General features: G+C 46.0%; 1 protein-coding gene across 1 annotated transcript in view; it reads right to left on the bottom strand.

The window, feature by feature from the left end:
- Window positions 1-21,417, bottom strand: part of Serpine2 (serpin family E member 2) — a 64,770-nt gene extending 43,353 nt beyond the window's left edge. The window contains exon 1 of the mRNA XM_052193426.1: window positions 21,287-21,417. The gene's annotated coding sequence lies outside the window, so the exon portion shown is untranslated. The remainder of the gene's footprint in view (window positions 1-21,286) is intronic.
- Between the last annotated feature and the right edge of the window lie 2,407 nt (window positions 21,418-23,824).

The raw sequence follows: 23,824 nt of genomic DNA, 5'->3' as shown, positions 1-23,824 counted from the left end.
ATGCATATACACACAAATACACATACACCCATACACATACATACATGCATACACATACACACATACATACAAATGCACACATATATACGCACACATACATGTACCACATATACACATGTACATATACATGCATATTCACATACACATATACACACATGAACATACACACACATGCATATACACACTTGTAATAAAACAAGAAGAAAACTGGCACAATATGAATGACTGATAGACTACATATATTCATGTCAATTTGCTGGTTGCACTGTTGCTCCATTATGCAAAGCATTGTCTTTGTATAGACCCAGTAAAGGTATATGAGGTATTGTAGTAATTAAAAACCAAAATGTGTCTTGGGTTCATAGGCTAGCTCTTTTTTTAAAAAAGCAGAACTAGGATTTATTTTCATTATATATATATATATATATATTTTCATTATATATATATATATATATATATATATATATATATATATATATATATATATATATATGAGTGTTTTGCATGCATGCTTATTTGTGCTCCGTGTGGGTGTCTGGTACCCACAGAGGCCAAAAGAAGGCACTGAATCCTCTGGAACAAAGTCGTAAGCCACTTTGTGTGTGCTGGGAATTGAACCCAGGTCCACTAGGAAGAACGGCCTATACATTTAACCATTGACCCATCTGCTGGCGAGCTTAGGGGTAGTTCTCAAGGTCTGTATCAATGCTGGCTTCTGCCATCACTCCTGTTTACCACCACAGACAGAGATGATGATCTTATTTTCTGAGGGTCTACAGATCACCTTAACCTTAACCTTAACCTCAACTAAAAAGACACAATCCCTGATTCCTGAAAACAAAAGGAAGTCACCTTATTTGTTTACTGTGGTCTTTCTTTACCGTTGCTGCTGTATTTCCTGTATTTCTTCAATACAAGAGGGATTCAAAGGTCTGGTGTATGACATCAGAAGACCTTTAAACCAGGGCACTCTGAATCTACGAAGATAACCTAAGGGCCTTTGTCCTCTTGGGGACAGTAGCACGCTGTGCTGCTCCCGTTGACAGTCCCCACCACTGGGTTAGAGATGACTGCAGAGCCCCGGTCAGCTTGGGAAGTGGGAGCCCAACTCTGGCGATTTTCCTTGTGTTTCTCCCAAGACTGCCAAGCGCATGAATATGAAGCATTTTCCTACCAGCCCGAAATTGAAATAGTGTGCGATTAAACTTGAGCAATTTTTGAAGGTTTCAGTGTAGTAGGGCCAGACAAACCCTGTCTCAGTGCTCTCGGGATTTAATGGAGGCTGTCTAGATTTTAAGCCGACTCTCAGAACTGTTTTGTTTGTTTAGATGGGTGGAATGACATCGAACAGGAAATGCTTGACAACTACTCAAAGAGAGCACTTACGAATAACATAGAACCACACGGAAAAGCCTAGTAGGGTGACCCCAGAACAACAGGCAATCTGGGCGAAGAGGCTTAAGTGTTTGCAAGCAGACCCCAAAACACAGTGTTCTTGCATATAAATATCCCCTTAGCAATTTTCACGGAAATCCCAGAAAGTGGGAGGGGCTGGTCCCATCCACTAAACTTATTATTTGTCAGACCTTAATAAACAGCATCACCTACCACCTAGTCCCCACCCACCACCTAGTCCCCACCCACCACCTAGTCCCCACCCACCACCTAGTCCCCACCCACCGCCTAGTCCCCACCCACCACCTAGTCCCCACCCACCACCCAGTCTCCACCCACCACCTAGTCTCCACCCACCACCTAGTCCAGACTGAAGAATCTAAGCCAAAGGTCTGGGAACTATTTTTTTCCCTTATTCTATAAGAATCAGCAATAAATTCATTCTCCCTCTGTAATACATTTCAACTATCCTCTCCATCTCCTTGTCCCCAGTCTTAGCCACCAACTTCTCTGGAAGAGAGCACTGATTTCCTGTACCCAAGCCACCACCCACATTGCACTTGGACAACTGAGAAGAAAAGCAGGCCATGCCGTTTTGCATGGGATCTGCATCAAAGTCTCCACTGGCTTTCCAATGCTCTTGATTGCAGCTGTAGTTTGTCTTGTAGCCTGTAAGGAAGGCACTGCATGACCAGGATCAGGCTTTCTTTCTCCAGAGATATACTGAACCCACCAGTCTCTTTTCAGCATCAGTTTCCATGTTAATGTACTTCCCAAATGGGGCATTTACCTTCTTGTTTCCCCCTGGATCCCTTCATCTGCTCTGTCTGTCACTGTACCCTAGCATCCAGAATGGCACATGGATACCCAGGTGTGCAAAATACAAACAAGTCATTAAAGAAGCAGCCAGGCCTCTAAAGGCCAACTTAATTCCATGGTGCACCATGGACCATTTCATACAGTCTAACATATTTGAAAAGCACAGTGACTTGATGTGCCAGGGTATGGCAATACCTGGTGTGTGTGTGTTTTCTATGTTTCAGAGGAGAAAGGGAGGGAGTAGGGGGAAATGCTATATGAGGAGAGGACTGGGAGGACTGGGGGCTGCTGATATTGGGATATAAAGTGAATAAGTAAATTAATGAAGAAAAGGAAGAAAATGAATAAAGCCTTAGAGCTTCAAGTTCCTGTTGAAAGTACCACGTCACAGCTAATCAGTCTCCTTTCTCTGGTGCGGTTAAACCTAGGTATGAGACGTGAAGAGCCCAGTCTCTGCTGAAATCCCCATCCAGCCCACTCTAACTAAGGCACTATTGAGCTCACAGCCACCTCTTCTGGAATGCAAAATGACTTCCTAGTTTTACCTGCCACCCTGCAACAATATTTTCAATTATTGGTTAAATTGCAAATGCCCCACGAGTCATTTAAATAAATCTCACATATATAAAATAGCCGGTTGTTCTCTGAGAAATTCCCAGCTGTAAAAATAGAGCCGTACTGAAGGATTTTTTTTTTCTGCAGCTAATTGAAAATACCGCACATATAATGCATGATTTAAAGCACCCAGGAGGAATTTCAATTTGCATTCCCTATTTTAAATGTACAATCAAATGCTGTCTTAAAGTGCTCCACACATTTTATTCAATATAGCTTGCCTGTACTCTCAGCCACTCCTAAATTTTAGCACTGTGAATTAATGACTGGAGTTTTGGAAGGCTACAAATGACTTCTAAAAACAATGGCTTGAAAGGGGCTCTTTCTTGAGAAAACAAACGGTTCATAGACCAGACTGGTTCAAACTTGTGAGACACAGAGAAGAAAGCCAAAAAGTGGCAACAGGATGCCTGACAGGAAGAAGCCACTGGGTATAAGAACAACCTCACCACAGAGGCAAAACTGAGTTCTCAGGAGTGCATAGAGCTTTATCATTCAAGATACCACACCTGCTGGATATTCCGGATCAAGGCGGTTGGTAGCAGCATACCCGGGGATGGAGACAGAGGCTGGAGACTTGAAATATTTTATTTGGGGGAAGGGTATAAGATCATGTGTGAGTGCCTTCCAATTCTGAGAGCTTTGTGGGTTACAAAGTAGCCTATGCTGTTCCTAAGTTAAGAAAGCAACAAGGACCCTCACAAGGGTGGAAAGACAGAAGCCCTTAAAGGAAAAAAGAAACAAGACAGAAAGTGACATGTAGCAAGAAGAATGTCAGGTCAACAAGGGAGAGGGGGCAGCTACTTGCCTTTACAAATGGCCACTGTTTGATTATCAATTAATTATTAATTATTGATTATTAATGTCTCACCATGTAGTAAATAAGAGACCATGAGAGCAGTAGGGGAAGCTATTGCTTCTCCTGAAAAGACATGAGTGACCGGCATTGGTGGTAACTGGCAACTAAGAATTACCAACGCAGAATAAAAACAATTAGAACCGAAAGTTGGGAAACACAGGAGGCATTGGATATGTATCTACTAAGGACATCAATGTTCCAGTCACTCTTTGACTCCTTACCTTTGGTCTATAAAATAAGAAATGCAAAAATGGATGAAAGAACTCACAATCTAGAAATTTCAATAACCTGTCCCCAGGGGTGAGGCCCTTGTAGCATCTACAGTTGTGCATAAGGATGGAAGGAATACAGTTGTGTGTAACTTTTGATACGCTAAGTAACTACTCATGTCTACCAACAAGCAAATAGCCTACAGGGAACCACCTTGGGGTTTTAGTTCAATGAAATGAGACACTAACTTACACAATCTTACCAATCACTCCTATAACAAGTAGCTTCTCTGAAGATTTGTTGTTTTGCTTTGGTTTGGTTTTGAATTTTTTTAAGATAGGTCTTGCTATGCAGTCCTGCCTTGTCTGCAGTGTGGTAATAAACCAGGCTGACCTTAAATTTATGGAGATCCTCCTGCCTCTGCCTCTGAACCATCAAACTACGGACTATGCTAGTCAGTCACAGGCACCTGTTTATTAGTTATCTGTCTGTGAAACTGGTAATTACTAATCCTTCTAACTCTAAATAGCGCTGAATGTCCTGACAAACTCTGAACCTTTATTCCATTCCTCATGCTGTGGATCCCAATAGGACATGTCACCTAAGCAGCCTCTTTTTTTTTTTTCTTCTTCTGAGACGCAAGGACCATGTGGCACCAGTTCATCACTTACTGCCTGCTTCTCCCTGCCCTCTGGCACCAGACAGTATTTATTATCTTTTCCCCAGGGCAAGCAGAGGAACATACGCAAAAGCTGAGCCTGAGATACAGAAACTGAGAGAGCAGGGGAAAGAAAAGATTCACGTAGCTAAATTAGACTCCCAAAGGCATCCGTATCTCAGAGCAGATGAAGAAACTAATATTTAGGTATTGAAGAAAATGTTCTCTAAATTCACTGATGACATCACACTTACAAAAGGGATTCCACCAGGAATCTTGGAGCCAGTGTTCCCCCATTCGTTCTTATTACTGCTATGGCTGCTCGGAGGTAAGCTATGGCAACAACTGCGATATTTAGAGTCTCCCTTTCTTCAGGGTGGTTCTCATCACCAGGTCTTCTGTCTAGCCACCCAGGCTCAGTATAGCTAAACTTCCTAAGTGGAACTTTCTAGTGAATTATAGTAAGCAAAGCAGTTGGGAAGAAAGTATTACCAACATATACGTAGGCTGGAGCAAATTATATGAGTCACCTTCCAAAATAAATTAAAACACATAAATAAATATATATGTGTTCGAAGGCAAGGATCTAGAAATAGTTCCAAATAAAGAAAGAGGAGCAAAGGGGAGTGGTTCCTGGAGGTCTGAGGGTATAGCTCAGTGGTAGAGAGCTTACCCTGTTTGTAAAAGGCACTGGGTTTGCCCTCATGCTACAAAAAGATGAGAGAAGGTCTTAGTCTCTTCCTAGTCTTTCATTACAAAGAATGTGTGTACAAATAAATTGGGATAGAGGTAAGAAAGGAAAGGGTAAGAAGCCAGCGCAGGACATGTTTGTGGTGCTTTGGACCAGAATGTACCCCACAGGCTCATACGTTTGAATGCTGGGTCCCCAGCTGGTGGAACTGTTTGGGAAGGATTAGGAGCGGTGGCCTTGTTGAAGGAGGCGTGTCCCTGGGGGCAGGCCTTGAGTTTTTAAAAGACTTGTGGTTTGTATCCTACCTAGTCTTTACCCCTCTGCCTGCTCCTTGTAAGCTGTAAGCTCTCAGCTCTTCTGACTGGCATGTCTTTGCTTCCCCCATCATGGACTCTACCTAGCCTTCTGAAACTGGAAGCGCTGAAGTAAAGGCTTTCTTCTCTAAGTTGCCTTGGTCTCAGTGTTTTATCACTGTGATAGAAAAGACATCATTTAATGCATAATAAATACTTGCATGAAAAAGAAGAACAAATCTAAACAGAATATGTATATCATCCCCACTATGAAACTGAATAATTCTTCAAAGCTGAGCAACCACCTGAGGGGACAGATAGGAAACATGGTCTCTCGCTCAGTTTCTTCCCTTGGCTTGCCTCAACTTCCCTTGCTACAGTAGAAGCAGGCACCCTCTGAAGACAAAAGGGAGGGAGGGTCAAGAGGGACATTTACCTATTTTCTACAGGAAGTCTAAGCTCACAACCCAAATATGCAAACAGAGCATCTGCCTCATCTTTGCCTCCTTTTGTGGATCGCATGCCTGCTCTGTGACTCAGTTTCCCTGCTCTATAGCGAGTGCTAACCTGCTTCCTCCACCCTGTATCTCAGAGAACAGCTATGGATGGAGGATGATGTAAATATGAGAGCTTTTCCTTGTAGGGTTGCCCGCTTCTCTCTGCTAGATCTACTGCAGAAAAGCAGGAAATTCTCAGTTTACTACTTAAAAAATGCCCCAAGAATTTAAAGTTTACTTCCTCCCTTTATCTAATCTGGAATAGACAGTGCACCAGGGAATGCACAGGGTGGGCAGACGCTGAGCTTCTTGTTAAGATGCATATTATAAAGAGACATGATAGTCCTCAACAGTGAAGATGGCAAGTGGTTTCACTAGAGACTTATAAAGTCCCCACTAGGTATACGGCCTTGTAGACTTGTCATGTCACACTTGAGATGTGCAGATAGTCTATATCCTGATCATGTCACACAGCCAGATAGACAGATGTACGGGCACATATAGGGTGTGTCTACCTCAAGGCTGGTGCTTCCAATGCTTCATCCAGAGATGGAAATCCGCTTCCACCCAGCTAACCCGCTGGTCCCTTCTATGTCGTCAGATGGAAACAGTGCTCTTGATTGGGGAAGATGCCTCTCCTAAGCTTTGTCTCTGATTTCCCCCCTAGATACCCCTGAAGCAGAGTTTATTTTCCAGTATACCAAACACCCTTCTCCACACTGTTTAAAAAAGGGTCTTCCTTCCAGAAGATGCACTATTCCATTAGTGCATCTCTGACTCCCAAGTGTGGATGACTATCACACATTTCTCAGATAACCCAACTCAGTTTTCTCCTTTCCCAGTGAAAAGATCCTCGCTGCCTTCACAAGTCTGGGTCCACCAGACTAAACAAACTTTATGACTAAGACATGAAATCACATGTATTCTGAGCTAGAAATAGCACTTTCCCTCCACCCCCCATCTTCCATGAAGCAATTTATTTTGTCCTCTTCTTGGCTTCCAATCCTTGCCATCATTTCTGTTCTTCCCAATTATGTATCCAGGCGCTGCATCTCCTTACCGAGAGACACGTCATAGGCACTGGCCCTGACATGTTGACTTGGGTCTGTAAGAGGCCTCAGCGGGAACGGCAGTACAATTTTCCCCAGAGGCAAAAAATATCCATGACCCTTGGGGCCCATGACTGACTGTGCTGCTGCTCAAAAGTGACCTTTAGTAGTCTTTTCTTCTGACAGAGTAGGCAGGGACTCAGCTGTGTGGGTCAACTTGACACAGGGTAGAGTCATCAGAGAGGAGGGGATCCCAACTGAGAAACTCTGTAAGACTGGCCTATAGGCAAAGCTGTAGAGCATTTTTTAAGGAAGTGGTTGATGGGGAGGGTGCAACCCATTGTTGTTGGGACAACCTTTGGACTGGTGATAGTCCTGAGTTCTATAAGACAATAGGCTGAGCAAGTCGCAAGCAGCAATCAACTAAGCAACACTCTTCCATGGCCTCTGCATCAGTTCCTGCCTCTAAGCTCCTGCTCTGACATCCCTCAGTGATGGCCTGTTACCTGGAGGTGTAAGTTGAAATAAACCCCGTCCCTCTAAGTGACTTTGGTCATGGTGTTTTATCATGGCAATAGTAACCTTAACCAGGATACCAGGTAATCCACTTGCTCATCATCATATCCCCAGAACTGGATGATGTTTCTTGGCCTATGATGAAAGTCCAAGAAAACTTAAGCGTGAATACTTAGCAAAATAGGAGAGATGGTTTATGCTGTTCCCAGGCCTGGGCCATCATGCAATGCTTCATGATCTGTCTGCTGCTACCATCTCAAAACTGACCAGCATAATGACTGATGAGCACTGGTCAAATAAAGCCACGAAGTATTAGAAGGCTGAGTTCACACAGTCGTACCCACTCTGGGCTTCAGGCATGTGGAGAATGACCTCCTAAGGAGTCTGAACCATGCTACATATTTGGACATTATCTGTCATTGCAATGGATACGACCATAACTATCACATTCAATTAGCTGGCAATTGTGGTCCTATAGCTCTAGCATGCCTGTGCCTCCTTTAAAAAAAAATAGTTCCCTTTTCATCGTGCAACCTTCAATACTTCTTCAGGTACAAGATGATTGGCAGGATGTCAGGCTAATGTGCCTTTTTCATTCACTCTCAACCAGTTGCTCCTGAATTCCACCCAGCTATTTCCCTCTGTGAATGCTGAATAATGAACTTGCTGTTGAACACAACACGGAGATGGACTGCACTCGATAGCAGTCTCCTTTTCCCTGCAGGACAATCTTGGGGAAGTTCTTCATATCACATCCAGCCAGTCTCTAAGCTTCAAGCCTCTTTCACAGAGGGAGTTTCCATTGTATCGCCCGTGGATAGCACTGCTTAGGCACCATCTGCTGCCTGTACACCTTGCCCGGAGATGTGTGTGTGCCCACAGTTCCACATGTGCCTGTTCTTGTAACCATGCATACTGAATACAAGTACCAGCTTCCTGTGAACAACACTTCACACTTTCCAAGGTCGACCACTAAAACGTTTATCCTTTTGCGTGAAAACTAATTTCTCCTCTGTAAAGGAGTTGTCTACCTTGTAGTCAGCCACAAAGAAGCCAACAATTCTTGGCAGAAACAAATCAATACCAAACAACTCTACAATGTTTATGGCACATGGAATTTTGCAAGCCTACAAGTAAAGGAGACAAGGACAGTATTTCCCACAGGGCATCTAGATTCCCACACTCATCAGCAATGCACAGACTCACCTCACAGACATCCTCGTGACATTTAAGTCACTTGTAGGCATGAAGGGTTTCTCATGAGCACTGTGAAGTTTCCCAGCCAGCTAGCTGACTAAGAACTGGCTATCACTGACCTCCCACCACAGAAGAAATCCTGTCACTTGCTTGCATTTTTCAGGGGTGGGGGAGAGTCTGGGTTCCTCATCTACAGAACCACCCTCAACCAGTCTCCTCCTGACCACTTGACAGATACAGCGAAGCCTTCCCAGCCCATGGTTCCAGGGACATCAGGCGCTTGTCTGCTTCTCTGGATCACAGACTACTTCAGTAGACTGCTTTCATAAGAGACATAGAAAGGAGAGAGTTCAGTGAAGGCTTCTCAACAAGTCAGTCCACACTGACCACTACCCAATCTGACCTGCCAAACACCTCCTTAGCACCCATTAGTTTTGCCAGGTTATGACTAACCCAGGGAAGGACCAAGGGCAAGATGAAGGTCGTAGGATCAAGTCTGCTCTGGTAATCAGCACAGGGCATGAAGATAAAAAGCAAAACAGCTCCACGGAACCCTCACTGACTTCTGAGCACACACACCTGTATGTATTCATGTGTGTTTCTGTGTGGTATACATGAAGGTGTGTGCAGCTGGGCTAGCCCACGTGTTCAAGTGTAGAGGCCAAAGATCAATCTTAGATGTCCTTCTCTATTGCTTGCTGTCTTGCTTTTTGGTATGGAGTCTTTTATTGAGCCTCAAGCTTAACCATACCCACTAGAACAACTAGCCTCAGGGATCGGTCTCTCTGCCTCCTAAATTCTGCGATGATAGATACATATTGTAGATTTTACATGGACAATGGGGACCCAAACTCAGAGGTCCTTCCATTTGTGCAGCAAGCACTTTACTGACTGAGCCACTTGTCCAGCCCCTTCACTGTTGCTTTGCATCTTCTAGAACATTCCATGGTTGCTTCCCTTCTGCCACTGTGATACACCAGTTAACTTGAACACAGACATGTTCCAACCTAAATGGATGAGAACCTCCAAGGCCGATGCCTGTCCTGTCCATACACCAGAGCAGGTGCTCGAAACCTGACCCTTAGATTGAATTTAAGTAACAGGACTGTCATTTAATTTCTGGATGTTATAGGAGGGGCTCGCACATCAAGAGCCAATTTGTAGAATTTCTTTTACTTTTGACAGATTCCTCTTCAGGATGATGGGAATAAATATAGACTGGCGAAGTGGGGGGTCTAACTTGGCCATATATTTTTAGGGAATGGACGAGAACAGCCTGCAAGCCAAAGGGTCCAAAAAGGTAGGAAACTGGCAGGGGAGTCTCCTGCAAAGCTGTATCCAGACTTGACATATGGAGGTAATAGTAACAGGTAACAGTAATGAGAAAGGGGAGTTCCCTCACATCCCTGACCTTGACATGGATTTAAGTTCCTGCATTTTCCAGTTCTTTCAGTGCAAAATGGGACAGACACAAGCCCTCCCTACAAAAAGGGAGGAAGTCCTGACTGTGTGTACTTTCCACATGTGGAAAGAGAGCACAGAGAGGTAAATACTTGACATGGGCTGCACAGCAATTACATGTGGAGCTGGGATTTAAACCCAAGTTCATCTGACTCCCAAAGTGTCTCCCTGCCCAGCAATGTCCTGACTTCTTATCCGAGCAGTCTTGCCCTGTTGCTCAGCCATTGAAAACAGTGATTCAGAGTAAAGCATCCCCTCCACAAGGGACACATGGTTCTAGTCTCTTCACTCCATGAGTGTCTGAGGGAGCTGCTCTGCACATCTACGGCTCATGGTTTCTCACTATGAACTTTGACCCACACCCATCTCACTGCTAAGTGTCATTAAGGCTCCTCAAAGTCACGTGTAGAGTGTGCCTAGCAGCACTTGACGTACTGATCATCTGCAATTCTTCACTTCCTTCTGCTTGAAACCTCTCTTCAGCTCCTCTATGCCAGGTACAACAAAAACAAACTCAGAAGACCATGAGAGGTTTGTTGGTCCTCACACCACAGATAAGATACACACATGACTACAACATGGAAGGCAGATCATGAAATCATAACTTAACCAGCATACGTATAAAAGGTGTACTTACCTTGCACACACATACCAAAAAAACTTGTCAAGTAAGCGATGCAAACCTGTGGGAACAACTGTGTTTTCAGCTCTTCAACTATGTTGAATTAATTCACATTTGTGTGATCAGCACCTTGATATTCATAATTTACCACCTTGCTGCACAGGAATAGGATTATTATGAATATCTGAGCATCTTTGGCCAGTCTTCTAAATTGCTATCTTATCCAGTATGTCGTATTAAAAAACTAACATAGATTTGGCAGTAGGTGATGTAAATCTCTTAGCAAATTAATTTCAGAAGGAAAATTCATGTCTTTAGAAAGAGACCTCTTTTTATAATTAAGTGAGCCACCACGCCAAACCTTCATGACATCTTCCAAGCCATCGTCAGAGCAACAACTCAGATGCAGGCAACATACTCAGAGCGTTGTAGTTAAGTCTCAAATGGCTAAGTGCCAGAAAAACCCTATGACAACTCTATCAACTACAGCAAAAAATGCATGTCTGATCTGGGAATACTTTTGAGTCAAACATTCTTAGAACTCTTGTATATTCAGGGAATCCAAACATAATTAAATGACCATGTGTTCTAAAGACATTTGACACAGCTTTCTGACTTGGTGAGATGATCCTGGGTCAACTCTTGGTTACAGGAGCATGAGAAGAGTTCAGATTCCCAGAACCCTCTTAAAGCCCTGGGAGGGGTGGTCCATGTGTAACCCCAGCATACACTCAGGTTGCCCATACAGAGTTTCCCCAGGGCAAGCCAGCCAGCTGGATGAGCCACAATCAGGCTCAGTGGCAGACCCTGCCTCAATAAAGTAGAGAAAATCTGTGTATCTGGAATCCTTTCTCCTAGAGGCACTTCCTCTATTAGAGGAGATGCTTCTGTTGACTTGACACCAGTTAGAAGGATTGCCACCAACTGAGCATCACAGGATGGAAGACAAGAGAGAAATGATGCCAAATACACAGGGCAGGTAACACATCAGGTCAGAGACACACAGAACAGGAATCCCGGGGAAGCCAAACGCTCACTAATACCACTGTGGCAAACACAATCCAAAACTATGATTGCGTCATGATAGACTCCATTCCACTACTGTGTGCAGCACCTACCTAAGATGTGTTCTCAACTATGTCCTCACGAAACTCCAGAGCCAGTTACCTTCATGCTCAGCTTGCAAAGCTGGGGCTTGGGAAAGCTCAGAAACTTAGCTATGTTCTCCTGCTTGCAACCAATGGGATCAGGACTCAAACCAAAGGCTACCAGACTCCAAATCTAGAAGAGTAAAATAGTGGAAAGGGGGAGAGAGAGAAGAGGAAGGGGGAGGGGAGGATCTCTGCTACATAGAAGTGGCAAGTTTTGAATAAAGTATAAAGTTGCCCCAAACAGTTGGATTTGGAAAAAAAAAAAAACGCTACACTCAGTTTTTGGTCCTGTGGCGGTTTTTAATCGCCTCAGGCTAAAATTGGTCCTTACAACTATGTGTAAATACATTCTAGCTTCTCTAGCCAAAGGTCAGCACTAATTTTAGACTCCAGTCTCGGAGGGGGGTGGGGTTAGGACACATGGCTAAGGAAGAATCTGGGAGGCCAAATGACACTGACACACCACTTCAAACAACATAAAAGTGTTGGCCTCTTCCTCCCTCATGGGCCTGGGAGATCGTGGCCCTGTGGAAAAGGCCGAAGCTCGAAAGGAAGGGTGCAGTTTGGAGGTCTTCTTTTCGAGAGGACATAAATACTGCAGAGAAGCGATCTAAGTTTTTGCGATCCCTGCTATCAGCTCACATTCACAGGCTTACAGACCTCACACTGTCATGGATGGGGACAGGTTGTATGATCATGGCCACAGGAGATTTTCCATTCTTCTCTCATCACTGAAGAGATTTCAGCACCTATTCCAGAGGCAGGCGGCATGGCCAAGGAGCCCACAGAGCCTCGGCCAACTGAAGATAACTTGCCTGCCTAGAATACCTTACCCCAGCCTGATACCTGATTCCGATTCAGCTGCTCCTAAGAACCCTGTTCTCATAACTGCAGCCAACGGTGCAGAGAAAGGCAAGTAGCCAGACTGAGCCAATCAGATTTCCTCCCAGAATTTTCCCTCCCAACTAGAACTGGCAGGAAAGCTCCTTCCCTCTTCATGCAGGGGATCTGGGGAGATAGACCTGGGGCTAGTTGTCATCACGTGAGGAAGAGGGAAGAAACAAAGGGGAGAGGTGAACCTCCAGGCCCGAGTCTCTTGTTTCAATTCTAGAGTAAGATCTGAGGGTCAGGAAAGGCAGAGCCCCTACAAAACACGTTTCTACTGGAGTTGTTTTGATTAGGGTCTTGCACTGTAAGGGAAAGGTAATGTGGGTGTTAACAGCTACTGATATGATCTGAACAGAGACCAAAACCTCAACTGGAGAACCTCTCAGGTAGATCCATATTCAAACTATGAAGAAAAAAAACCCCAAAGAACACTTTTTACAAGAAAACATTTCCATTATTTCTACAGGCATTCCCTGGATGGAAGATGTAACCACTTGGCTTTGTAGTTTAACCTTATAGGCGGTTACCTCTCTTGTTCCCGGTTCACTAGGGCTCCACAGGATGGACAGACATTTGACCCTAGAGTCACATCCCCAGCTGCACCTCACTCATCGCAAGTGTGTCTTGTGTTTGCTATAAACTCTCTTGCTACCCAAACCCATTTCCAGGATTTTTCCCATAGCTACGTTGGTTGAAATTCCATAGAGGAGGATGGGCAGAAGGGTGGCAGGTTCTGATGCTACTTTTGGTTTGCTCTCAAGAGAAATTCCTTAACCAAAATCCTCATTTGGAGCTGTCGGTGAGCAGGGAGGCAAAGGGATAAAAGCCAAGTGTATCTACCAAGGTTCACAACCACAGCACGAAAAGCCTGCAGCTTTCTCAGTGTGTGTGTATGTGTGTGTGTGTGTTACAATTTTGTCCACATTTTTTTTTCCTTCTCAGAATCAGCTGATAAGAACAGCACAGCACAGTGGATTCCCATTCTCCATCATTTATCTTCTGATGTAAAGATAAGGTCTAAGGTCAACCAGTAGCAGAGGTCTGGGTGTTCCTGATCTGATCAGGATCTAGGGTGCCCATGCAACCTTAAGAGGGAGATTCAAAGATGAAACGGAGGACCTGCTTGTCAAAGTACATCAACAGAATTACAAAGAGAGGGCTGCTCGGGCCTTGCTGGTGCCCATTCCTGGTAAACAGGAATTGAGGAAGGATGCTGACTTCTCCAGCCTAGGTTTAATTCCAGATCTAGAAATCAAACAGTAAAATAAAGCAGAGACTTGTGGACTCCATAAAAGATCCAGCCGATTCAGTAGAAGATGGCGCTTCTCTAAAGAATAATAAAATAGTAGTGAGCTTTCTTTCAGCATCCTTAAGACAAATTGGGAACTTACAGACAAGAAATAACCTTAAGATGCAGTTTACTGTGCTTGACTCCCTTTAGTACCCAAGGGTATTTTTTTTAACCAACATTGATTTCCACCCCAGGCATGCAATCTATTCATGAAGAAAGATGGTTTGGAAGAGAGGACTGGGAACATTTATATGTGGGGAGCGGGCTCACAGAAAAGACCCAACCATAGAACCCCTAATTCATTTAACAATTTCATAACCGCCTCTGAGTAGAAACATCAACTAAATCTTCTCTTTGGCTCATGATGCTATTCCTCAGTTCTAATGCTAAATGACCTTAAAGGATTAGAAAAAAAAGAGATAGACTGGAACGTCGTGTTCTATAAGCACAGAATAATGCACAAAAGAACAAAAAGTCACCTAGACTTGATAGTTATGGTAACTTAGATTAGGAAGGAAAGCCAAGAAGGTATAGATTTCTAAAAATCTATAAGACATTTAATAAGACACCGTGGATGTCATTTACTTCAGCGAATAGCCGCTGTATACAGAAGGAAACAGTTCTACACGGCTAGGCTGTCAGCAGCCCAGCCCACACCCTCTGCAGCCCAGGGTCCTTTACACCAAATTTGGCTGAAGAGAGGCAGCACCACGATGAATTAAGCAAAAATACAAAAGAAGAAAAGAAAAATAATGTCACCAAGAAGGTATACACCATCATCAGCAATGCTAGGGAAAAATAAACCACGATGAATCCTCCCTCCTTAGACACACCCTGGGAGGTAGAGTACACCCCAGCCAGCAGATCTCCAGGAAGACGGTAGTGGGCTGAGAAGGGTCAGGAGGTCGATCCAGGTGGACGCAGGCAGAGCAGCATTTTTGTACTGCTTCTGTTCCCTGATGCTCCCCCTCAAAACACATGGTCCTCAGCACACTTTAAAACATGAAGACAGGACCGCTTGCCCAGTAAGCTCAAGGACCCAAGTTCAATCCACCAGAGTACATGTTTAAGAGAAAAAAAAAACCAAAAACTGTCAGGCATGGTGGAATACACCTGTAGTCCCAGTTAGGGAGATAGAGACAACAGGACCCCCAGGGTTCTTTGGCCAGGTAGCCTCTGCCTAATTGATGAGCTTCAAGCCAATGAGAGACTCTCAAAAAATAAGGTGGCTACCAGCAAACAAACATCTGAGGTTGTCCTCTGGCCACTGTGCACACATGCACATATCCACACATATCCATACAGGAAAGTAAAAAAAAAAAAATATGTTAAAAGGAGAAGGACCAGAGCCAGAAGTTGAGGTCTCTTATAAAGGCTTCCCCCTTCAGCCTGAAATACAGCCACTGCTCCACATGGGATAGGAAGCTGACTTCTTAAAACATAATGATGGTTTCATTCACACATCTATTAAAAGCCATTAGCCTGCACGCCTTACTGGGGCAAATACAATTAACACAAGAGTAGGTAAAGCATTTGACTGCAAGGCAGCAGCTGGCACCATGGAGCTGTGTATGCACTGTGTGTGTGTGTGTGTGTGTGTGTGTATACACTCCACCAAGGGCTAGAAACAGTGATTACCAGCAATGGCTTTTGGAACAGGAGATAACTAGACCTGGGCTTGGAAAAGATGAAATTAGCCAGACAGTGAGAATGGAAGAAGGGAATAGAAGTAGACCAAGGCAGGAAGACACAGTGCAGTGTCCTGGTCTGTGGACCCCATGAAAGTCAGTGCGGAAGAAACAAAATTCTACACGGGCACATGGCAAAGAGGCAGGAAGGGTAGACAAGAGCACAGCCATGATCAAGTAACCAGATGGCCGCCAGCCTAGAGAGTTGCCAGAATATTCTGGAAAGTTTCCTGAACACCATGAACACACACAGGCTCTGGCTTGGAGAGCGAAAGGTCTGTGTGACCTTGGGAACTGCATATCTCTGGGATCGTAACTCCATATTTACAGTCTCCTCAGTATTGCCGGGGTGTGAGTTAACCAAACCAAAAGGAAGCATATGTGGAAACAGCAGAGGCTACAGTGTGGACACAGAGAAGGTGATACCAGAATTCTGTATGAGCCACAGTGAAAGCATTCTGAGACCCTCAGGGACAGCCCCCTCATAAAGACCATCAGCACTCACCTTCCAACCTGAGGGATCTCCTGACACAACGATGTCATTCAAGAGTGGTGTCCTCCCTTGAAAATTCTTTGTTTATCTCTGTACCCCATTTTTTAAAAAATAGGGTTATTTGATTCTCTGGAGTCTAACTTCTTGAGTTCTGTGTATATATTGGATATTAGCCCTCTACTGCTTGTAGGATTGGTAAAGATCTTTTCCCAATCTGTTGGTTACTGGTTTGTCCTATTGGCAGTGTCCTTTGCCTGACAGAAGCTTTGCAATTTCTCCAGCTGCATATGTAGCAGAGGATGGCCTTGTGTCAGGCATCAATGGGAGGAGAGGTCCTTGGTCCTATGAAGGCTCCATAGATGCTCCAGTGTAGAGGAATTGAGGGTGGGGAGGTGGGAGCGGGGTGGGTGGGGCAACACCTTCATGGAAGGGGAGGAGGGAGGACGGGATAGGGGGTTTCCTGGAGGTGAGAGGGGGGAACGGGACAGGGGATAACATTTGAAATGTAAATAAAGAATTTACCCAAGAGGGAGATACTGGGTTGTTTCAGGAGGGATGTAGGCTGATGGACAGAGGCTGCAGTGATCTGAGCCAGGAACAACATGGAAGACTGACAGGATGCAAAACTTGATGTGTGGAAATTTAAAGTAAGCCCCTGGGACTCCCAGGTGGCCAATACCTGTCCCAGCCCTGTTACTAACTCCAAAGCCACAGAGCTGATCTAAGTGTGGAGGCCACAGGTCCACAGGGACCAGAAGCAGCCGTCTATCACAGACATCTGCTAGAAACTGAGCATCTGCAGAGGGGTACCACACTGAAGGTAAGCCTCGTGACGTTCCGCATCTTCTGCCTTTTATGAGAAGCAACATACTCAAGGTTCCCCCCAGATCGCTAAGTATTAGTTCATTTTCTGTTCATTTCATTCAGGCCAGTGTAGGTCTGCCGGCTGAAAGTGATGCACCGCTTACCACTCTGCCATTCTACACACTAAAGCAAAGCAGAAAAGCAGGGGCAAGCAAACAGATTTGGAGGCTTATGGGATCTCACAGCACAGAGAAGCAACTGGACTGTGACTTCCTGGGGCAGGATCTGCAGAGATTACGCATTTCTAGAGGTTCCCACCTATATACCTTGAGGGACTTATGTGGTCATTAAAAAAATAAAAAGGATCAATTTTGGCTAATGAGGCACATATGGGGCAGACATAAAAAGTCAGGGGCTGATGAGAGAGCTTAGATTTGTGATTCTCAACCTGTGTGTCGTGACCTCTTGGGGTTGGGGAGGGGTCAAACAACCCACTCATGGGGGGGGTCACATACCAGATATCCCGCATATTAGATGTTTTCACTACCATTCATAACAGTAGCAAAATTGCAGTTATGAAATAGCAACAAAAATAATTTTATGGTTGGAGGTCACCACGACATGAGGAACTATATTAAAGGGTGGCAGCATCCATCAGGAAGGCTGAGAACTAGTGTCTTAGAGGGCTGAAGGTGGGGGTGGGGTGGGGGAAAGGGCGGGGCAGGGCAGGGATGAGAGGATCCCTGAGCAGTCTAGTCTGCTTGTGGAGCTCCAAACTACTGAGAAATCTTATCTCAGCAAAAGAAAACAAAACAAACAGATGGACAGTGTCTGAGGAATGGCGCTTAAGGTTGTTCTCTGGCCTTCACACGCATGCGTGCACACACATACATGTAACACCTGCACACAGCGAGCAAACACAGAAAGTCAGTCTCAGACCTCCAGGCTGCTAACCAGCTGAGATATAGGAGACTGCTCTTAGCTCAACTGGGACTCGCTTCATCATACTGGTGAGAAATGGGCCTGGGAAACTGGTTCAGCCAAAGACTCTACAGATAGCCTAACTAGGGGGAGGCAGAGTACTGGGGAGGAAAACCAGAAGGGAAGAGAGAGCTAGAGAAAGGCATGGAAGAGTGCCTGGGGTCAAATGGAACAGAGGACAACTGGGCACCCAGGAGACACAGAGGCCAGCTGAGCACCCAGGAAACAGCTCATGCAGGGAATGGTAGTTTTTTTTTTCCATTCTAGAGGGACTGGCAGGGGCTGAGGGCAAGTGGGAACTAATTTAAGAAGCACGGAGTGGTCTGGTGATCACCAGGGATAAGGTAAAAAATGCCAGGTCAAGGGAGGTTAGAGCAACGCAACATTACAGCTGAAATAGATGGGGTTCCTGGTGAGAGAATGCACAAAAGGTAAGGGAGAGGAGTAAGATTCCTGAGCAGAGCGAGGGCTGGGACTCGTGATACAGCTGGGGACATTAGTCACTGACACCAGGAGCCTTCTCTTTCATCTTCTGCAAATTCCCAGTTCAACTTGATTATTTTCCCGGCCTTTCTACACCACAGCATTTACCATAGATAAGCTTTTCTGTTTTTCCACCATAAGAACGATCATCTCAGGAAGACAGAAGTTGCTATATTTAGCAAAGGCGGAAAAATGACCCCCACCAAGTAATTTCAGGCACATACAGGTCTGGGGAGACAGAGCAGATGAGTAGGTAAATACGGAAATGCTTATAGGGTGGCCCAGAGGTGACATGTGGAATAAGTCCGGTGGCCTTTATTTTCTCAGGAACATGGGTCATTAGGTCACCTGTAGAACCTGAAGCATGGAAGGCATCAGAAAAACCCTTTGTATTGAAGACTATAATGGGAGAGTCTGGGGGATGGGAAGGAGCCTAGAGTTTAAAGATAATGGTGTGTGTGTGTGTGTGTGTGTGTGTGTGTGATTCTGTATGTGTGTGTGTGTGTATGTGTCAGTGTGTATGTGTGTCTTTGTGCCTGTGTGTGTCTGTGTGTGTGTGTGCCTGTGTGTGTGTATGTGATTCTGTATGTGTGTGTGTATGTGTCAGTGTGTATGTGTGTCTTTGTGCCTGTGTGTGTCTGTGTGTGTGTGTGCCTGTGTGTGTGTATGTGATTCTGTATGTGTCAGTGTGTATGTGTGTCTTTGTGCCTGTGTGTGTCTGCCTGTGTGTGTGTGTGTGTGTGTGTGTATGTGTCAGTGTGTATGTGTGTCTTTGTGCCTGTGTGTGTCTGCCTGTGTGTGTGTGTATGTGTCAGTGTGTATGTGTGTCTTTGTGCCTGTGTGTGTCTGCCTGTGTGTGTGTGTATATGTGTCAGTGTGTATGTGTGTCTTTGTGCCTGTGTGTGTCTGCCTGTGTGTGTGTGTGTGTCTGCCTGTGTGTGTGTGTGTGTGTGTGTGTGCGCACACACGCACCTATGTAGCCTTGGCTGATCTGAAGCTCACCATGTAGCTCAGGATCACAGCAATCCTTCTGCTCCAGCCTCCCACTCGCTGGGATTTTGAGCATATATATCACTACATCGAGCAGATGCCAGAGTTTTTGACATTAAAAGCACAGCACCTCCAGGTGAGGGCAAATCTTGAGCATGTTGAGAGGATTGAGTAAACAGAGTGCGCCTAAACCACTGGACCTGACATGGCCATGGACTCGAGAGCATCACAACCACAGGAGGAAAAAGGCCAAAGTTCCGAACCCTGGAGAAGCGCTGGCTAGAAGAAGGGGGTCCAGGAGCCTTCCAAGTCTCCCATCTCAATCCGTCTGTGACCACACAGTCACCTGTGTGTGGCTGAAAATTAGCATCCTTTGGAGAGTCAGCAATTGCTGTCTTATAATGCTAATTTGTCAAGTTCATGGGAGATTCTTTCAAAGTAAAAAAAAAAAAAATGGACGGCTCATGACCTTCAGGAGTCACCCTTAGCTGAACAAAATTTTCAAACACTACTCTGATAAAAAAACAAAACAAAACAAAACAAAACAAAAAAACAGCTAAAACTCCATGGTTAATGGAACCATTATCAGTGGCAAAGCTCTTGAGAATATTTTTTTTTTTTTTTGCTTAAATGTTGCCAACAGGGTATAATTATTGTTTTAGAGCCACAGGAAGTGTTGAAAGCACCTTCAGTGTTTAAGTGTGCTTCAGATACACAAATCAGTAACGCTGACAGTTCTCCCATTATCTGTATTCCCATTCTGCTCCAAAATCTCCAAAGTACAAAATGATCAGATCAATTGTTCTAGAACAGTTCAGAAAAGTAAACTGCCTCCTGGCTTGAAAGAGAAAAGTTAAACCTTCAAACACCTTTTTATGTTCATGCTAAATATATGGAACGTTCTCAGCAAAGTAGTCAAAGCAAGATCCAGCCGCGTTTGGAGATTTCTCAAGAGAGACACGCGGAGATTCTGTTTTGTTCATTAAAACACTAAAAATCCTCAACAGCACCTTCCCTAATACCTGAAGGTGGAGCGCTGTCTTATGTAATAGCAGCTTTCCCTCTCTGCTCATCGTGGGGGCAAATTAAATACCTAATTCCGCCCAGGATTCCTGAGTACTTTCACCTTACCTGGAGTCACTCAGCGGCCTCGCAATTCCCTGGTCTACAGATGATGAAAATACATAAGAAATAGCCAAGAGCTGCTACTGCATCCTAGGGATAAGCCTGTTGCAAAGGCCAGTGAGAACTGAAGCCCTTCCCCAAACCGCTGCCTACCTCCACACTGTTCAGGCAAAGGTTACAAGTGAGAGCCGGCCGCCCAGAACCGGGACCCGCGCACAGGCAAAGTATGGGGTCGGTGCTACCCATGAGTGCCCAGACGCCTCGGGTTCAGGGTCACGGTTTGCAGCCCCGCTGGACCCACCGACGCCGAGCTCGGCGAGCGTTCCGCCAGCTTCGGGCACACCTGGACGCCGGAGCCCTCGGGGACAGGGACGCCGGAGCCAGGCGCGCTCGCAGCGGGGGCCGGGGCGGTTCCAGAAAGTTCCCACCCCAGTACCCGGTAGCGGTGCTGCCCCGGGGACAGTCCCCGGCTCCCCTCCGAGCGGTGGGGACCCTGCAGCTGGTACTCACTCGTCCTCGCTTGGATCCCCAGGTGGCGGCCGGAGCCCGGAGGGAGGTCGGCGCGGCGGTGAGGGACAGGCGGCGGTGACGCGTGCAGCCCGCGCTCCCGTGCAACCACTGCACTAGCCGGCCGGGCGGCGCGGGGGCTTTATCGCCGCCGCCGCCCCCGCCCCTTCCTGCCTCCCCCGCCCCCCGGCCCGCCCCGCCCCGCCTTCCCGCCGCCGCCTTTGTGTGGCAGCCGGCCGCAACGTCTCTGCACCGCAGGGGACTTCAGGACGCCCCCCGCCAGACCCGCGGTCGCCGGATGCCGCCCTCTCGCGAGGGTAGGGGTGGGGAGGGGGTTCGGGTCCCCAGAAAGCGCCGGCCAGACGCGCCGGGCTCGAGGTGCGGCGCCAACCCCGGGTCGAGCTGCACGTGGGTCGTCCGGATGAGCCTGTGGGGAGTGGAGAGGAGTGGGCGCGACACAGAAGCCAGTGGTGTGCCCCTGAAATGCAGGATGCGTCTTCTGGGGGTGGGGAGGGGGGCAACAGTGCGCAATCCAGGTGATGGGGATAAGGGAGCCAGGACGTGGAGGTCTAGAACAGGTCCTCTCTTCCAGGTGCCCCAGAGCCAACTTATCCCTGCTTAGAGGATGAGCCGGCTGTGGGATTCCTAGACACATGACAAGCAAAGACGTGCAGAAAACTGACCCCTTGCTTGTGGTGACAGCATGAAGTACTCTCAGAGCTCCGGTGAGCCCAGGTGTTTTGAACCTATACCTTCAGCCCAGGAGACCTTATCAGTAGGAAAGTGCTGCAGACCCGAGGCCAGCAACAGATGGCTGTTCTGTCCCATGGTCTGTCACCTGGGTGTCCCTTCCAGTCCTCTGCACAGGTTAAGTTGGTAGAGACTTTGATGGTAGTTTCTAGTGCCTTTGGCCCCATGTTTAGCCAGGGTGAAGGGAAAACGAAACAAAACAAAACGATGGTAAATCTCTCTATGAAATAAACTGCACCCACTGCTAGCGCAACTCAGATCTCTATGCAACCACACTGACACACTGTGTCCCTGCCAGACACTCCCACCACCGCCCGGTGTGTGCACGTGTGTGTGTGTGTGTGTGTGTGTGTGTTTCACAGTTCTTTTTGTAGGGACAAATGCTACAGAATGTTTGTCCTCCAAATAGGGAAATGCAATATACAAAAAAACAAAAAAAAACAAAAAAAAAAAACAATAACAACAAAACACCCCCCCCCCTTGCTCTACAGTCATGACAATTTACAAATCCCATATATTGTTCCCTCTGTCTCAAATGCTCCCGAGAGACGGCCCTCTCATTCTTCAGGTTCCAGTCAAACCTTACTTCCTCTAGGAAGCCCTCTTTGACTACGGAGTTCAAGTTACTTCCTTCCCCCATCATTGTTTTTTTTTTTTTTTTCATAAAACTCATTATGATTTTATTTTTTTCTTCCCTATTTGCTTCTTGCTGTTTTTTCTCTCCCTCTTCACAATATGTCACCAGAGAGCAGCAGCAGAGACAGAGACAGACTGAGAGATAGAGACAGAGAGACACAGGAGAGAGAGAGACTAGTCTAATATGGGCATCCCCTGTGCCCAGAGAGTTGGTCAGCACTCAGCAATTGCTCAGAAATGTGTGTGGATAGAATAAACAGACCAAGGAGATTTTCAGATGTGGTAATGACAGGGTTGTAGCTGGGTTTGCCTGGGAGAGTGGCCTGTGGATACCAAGAATTCAGATGAGGTCTGGTGGGGAGACTAGAGAAGAGAGCCCAGAATAAGCACCCTCCGCATGCGCGCGCATGCGCATTCGACTTGAAACTCTGAGAGCTGCTTTCCAGATGAAGGCATTAGGGGCCGAGGGGGTGGCTTGGTGGAAGGGCGCTTGCCTCGCCTGCACAAGGCCCTGGATTAGGGCCCAAGCGCTGTGGATAGGAGAGGGGGCAGATACGAATCTACTAGAGCAGCTGTTCTCAACCTTCCTAACGCTGCGACCCTTTAATTCATATGGTCCCTCATGTCGTGATGACCCCCAACCATAACACTATTTTCCTTGCTACTTCATAACTGTGATTTTGCTACTGTTGTGAGTTGCAATATAAATATCAGTGTTTCTGGATGATCTTACCTGATGCCCTCATTTGACCCCTAAAGGGGTCGGGACTCACAGGTTGAGAGTCACTGTAGGAGAGAGAGCCAAGCTTGAAGCATGCGAGAAGGCAGATACACAGAGCTGTCTGGAGTCTCTGCATCCGCTTCTGTCTCACCGTCTTCACGCCGACACTGCTGATTGAGACAGTTGTAGGTGTCCAGTTGAAATCCTTGTACACTTTGTCCAGTTTTTTCCCTCAGGGCTGACATTTTGCACAGTGATTTCATAATATCACTCTCAGGATGTTAGCATGGATACAGAGGTTTATATCTCAAACACTATTTGCCATTCTAAAATATCAGGAAAGCTGTCTAATGTTATCTGGTTTGGGGAGAAATGCGCAAACGTTGAAGGATCTGAGAGTCTTGTAATGCAGCTCATGCCTCTGAAGGAGAAAC

Source organism: Apodemus sylvaticus, chromosome 9 (assembly GCF_947179515.1).
Source record: "Apodemus sylvaticus chromosome 9, mApoSyl1.1, whole genome shotgun sequence".
Taxonomy (NCBI): domain Eukaryota; kingdom Metazoa; phylum Chordata; class Mammalia; order Rodentia; family Muridae; genus Apodemus; species Apodemus sylvaticus.
The sequence above is the reverse complement of the archived record's forward strand: the minus strand, read 5'-3'. Positions and strand labels throughout refer to the sequence as shown.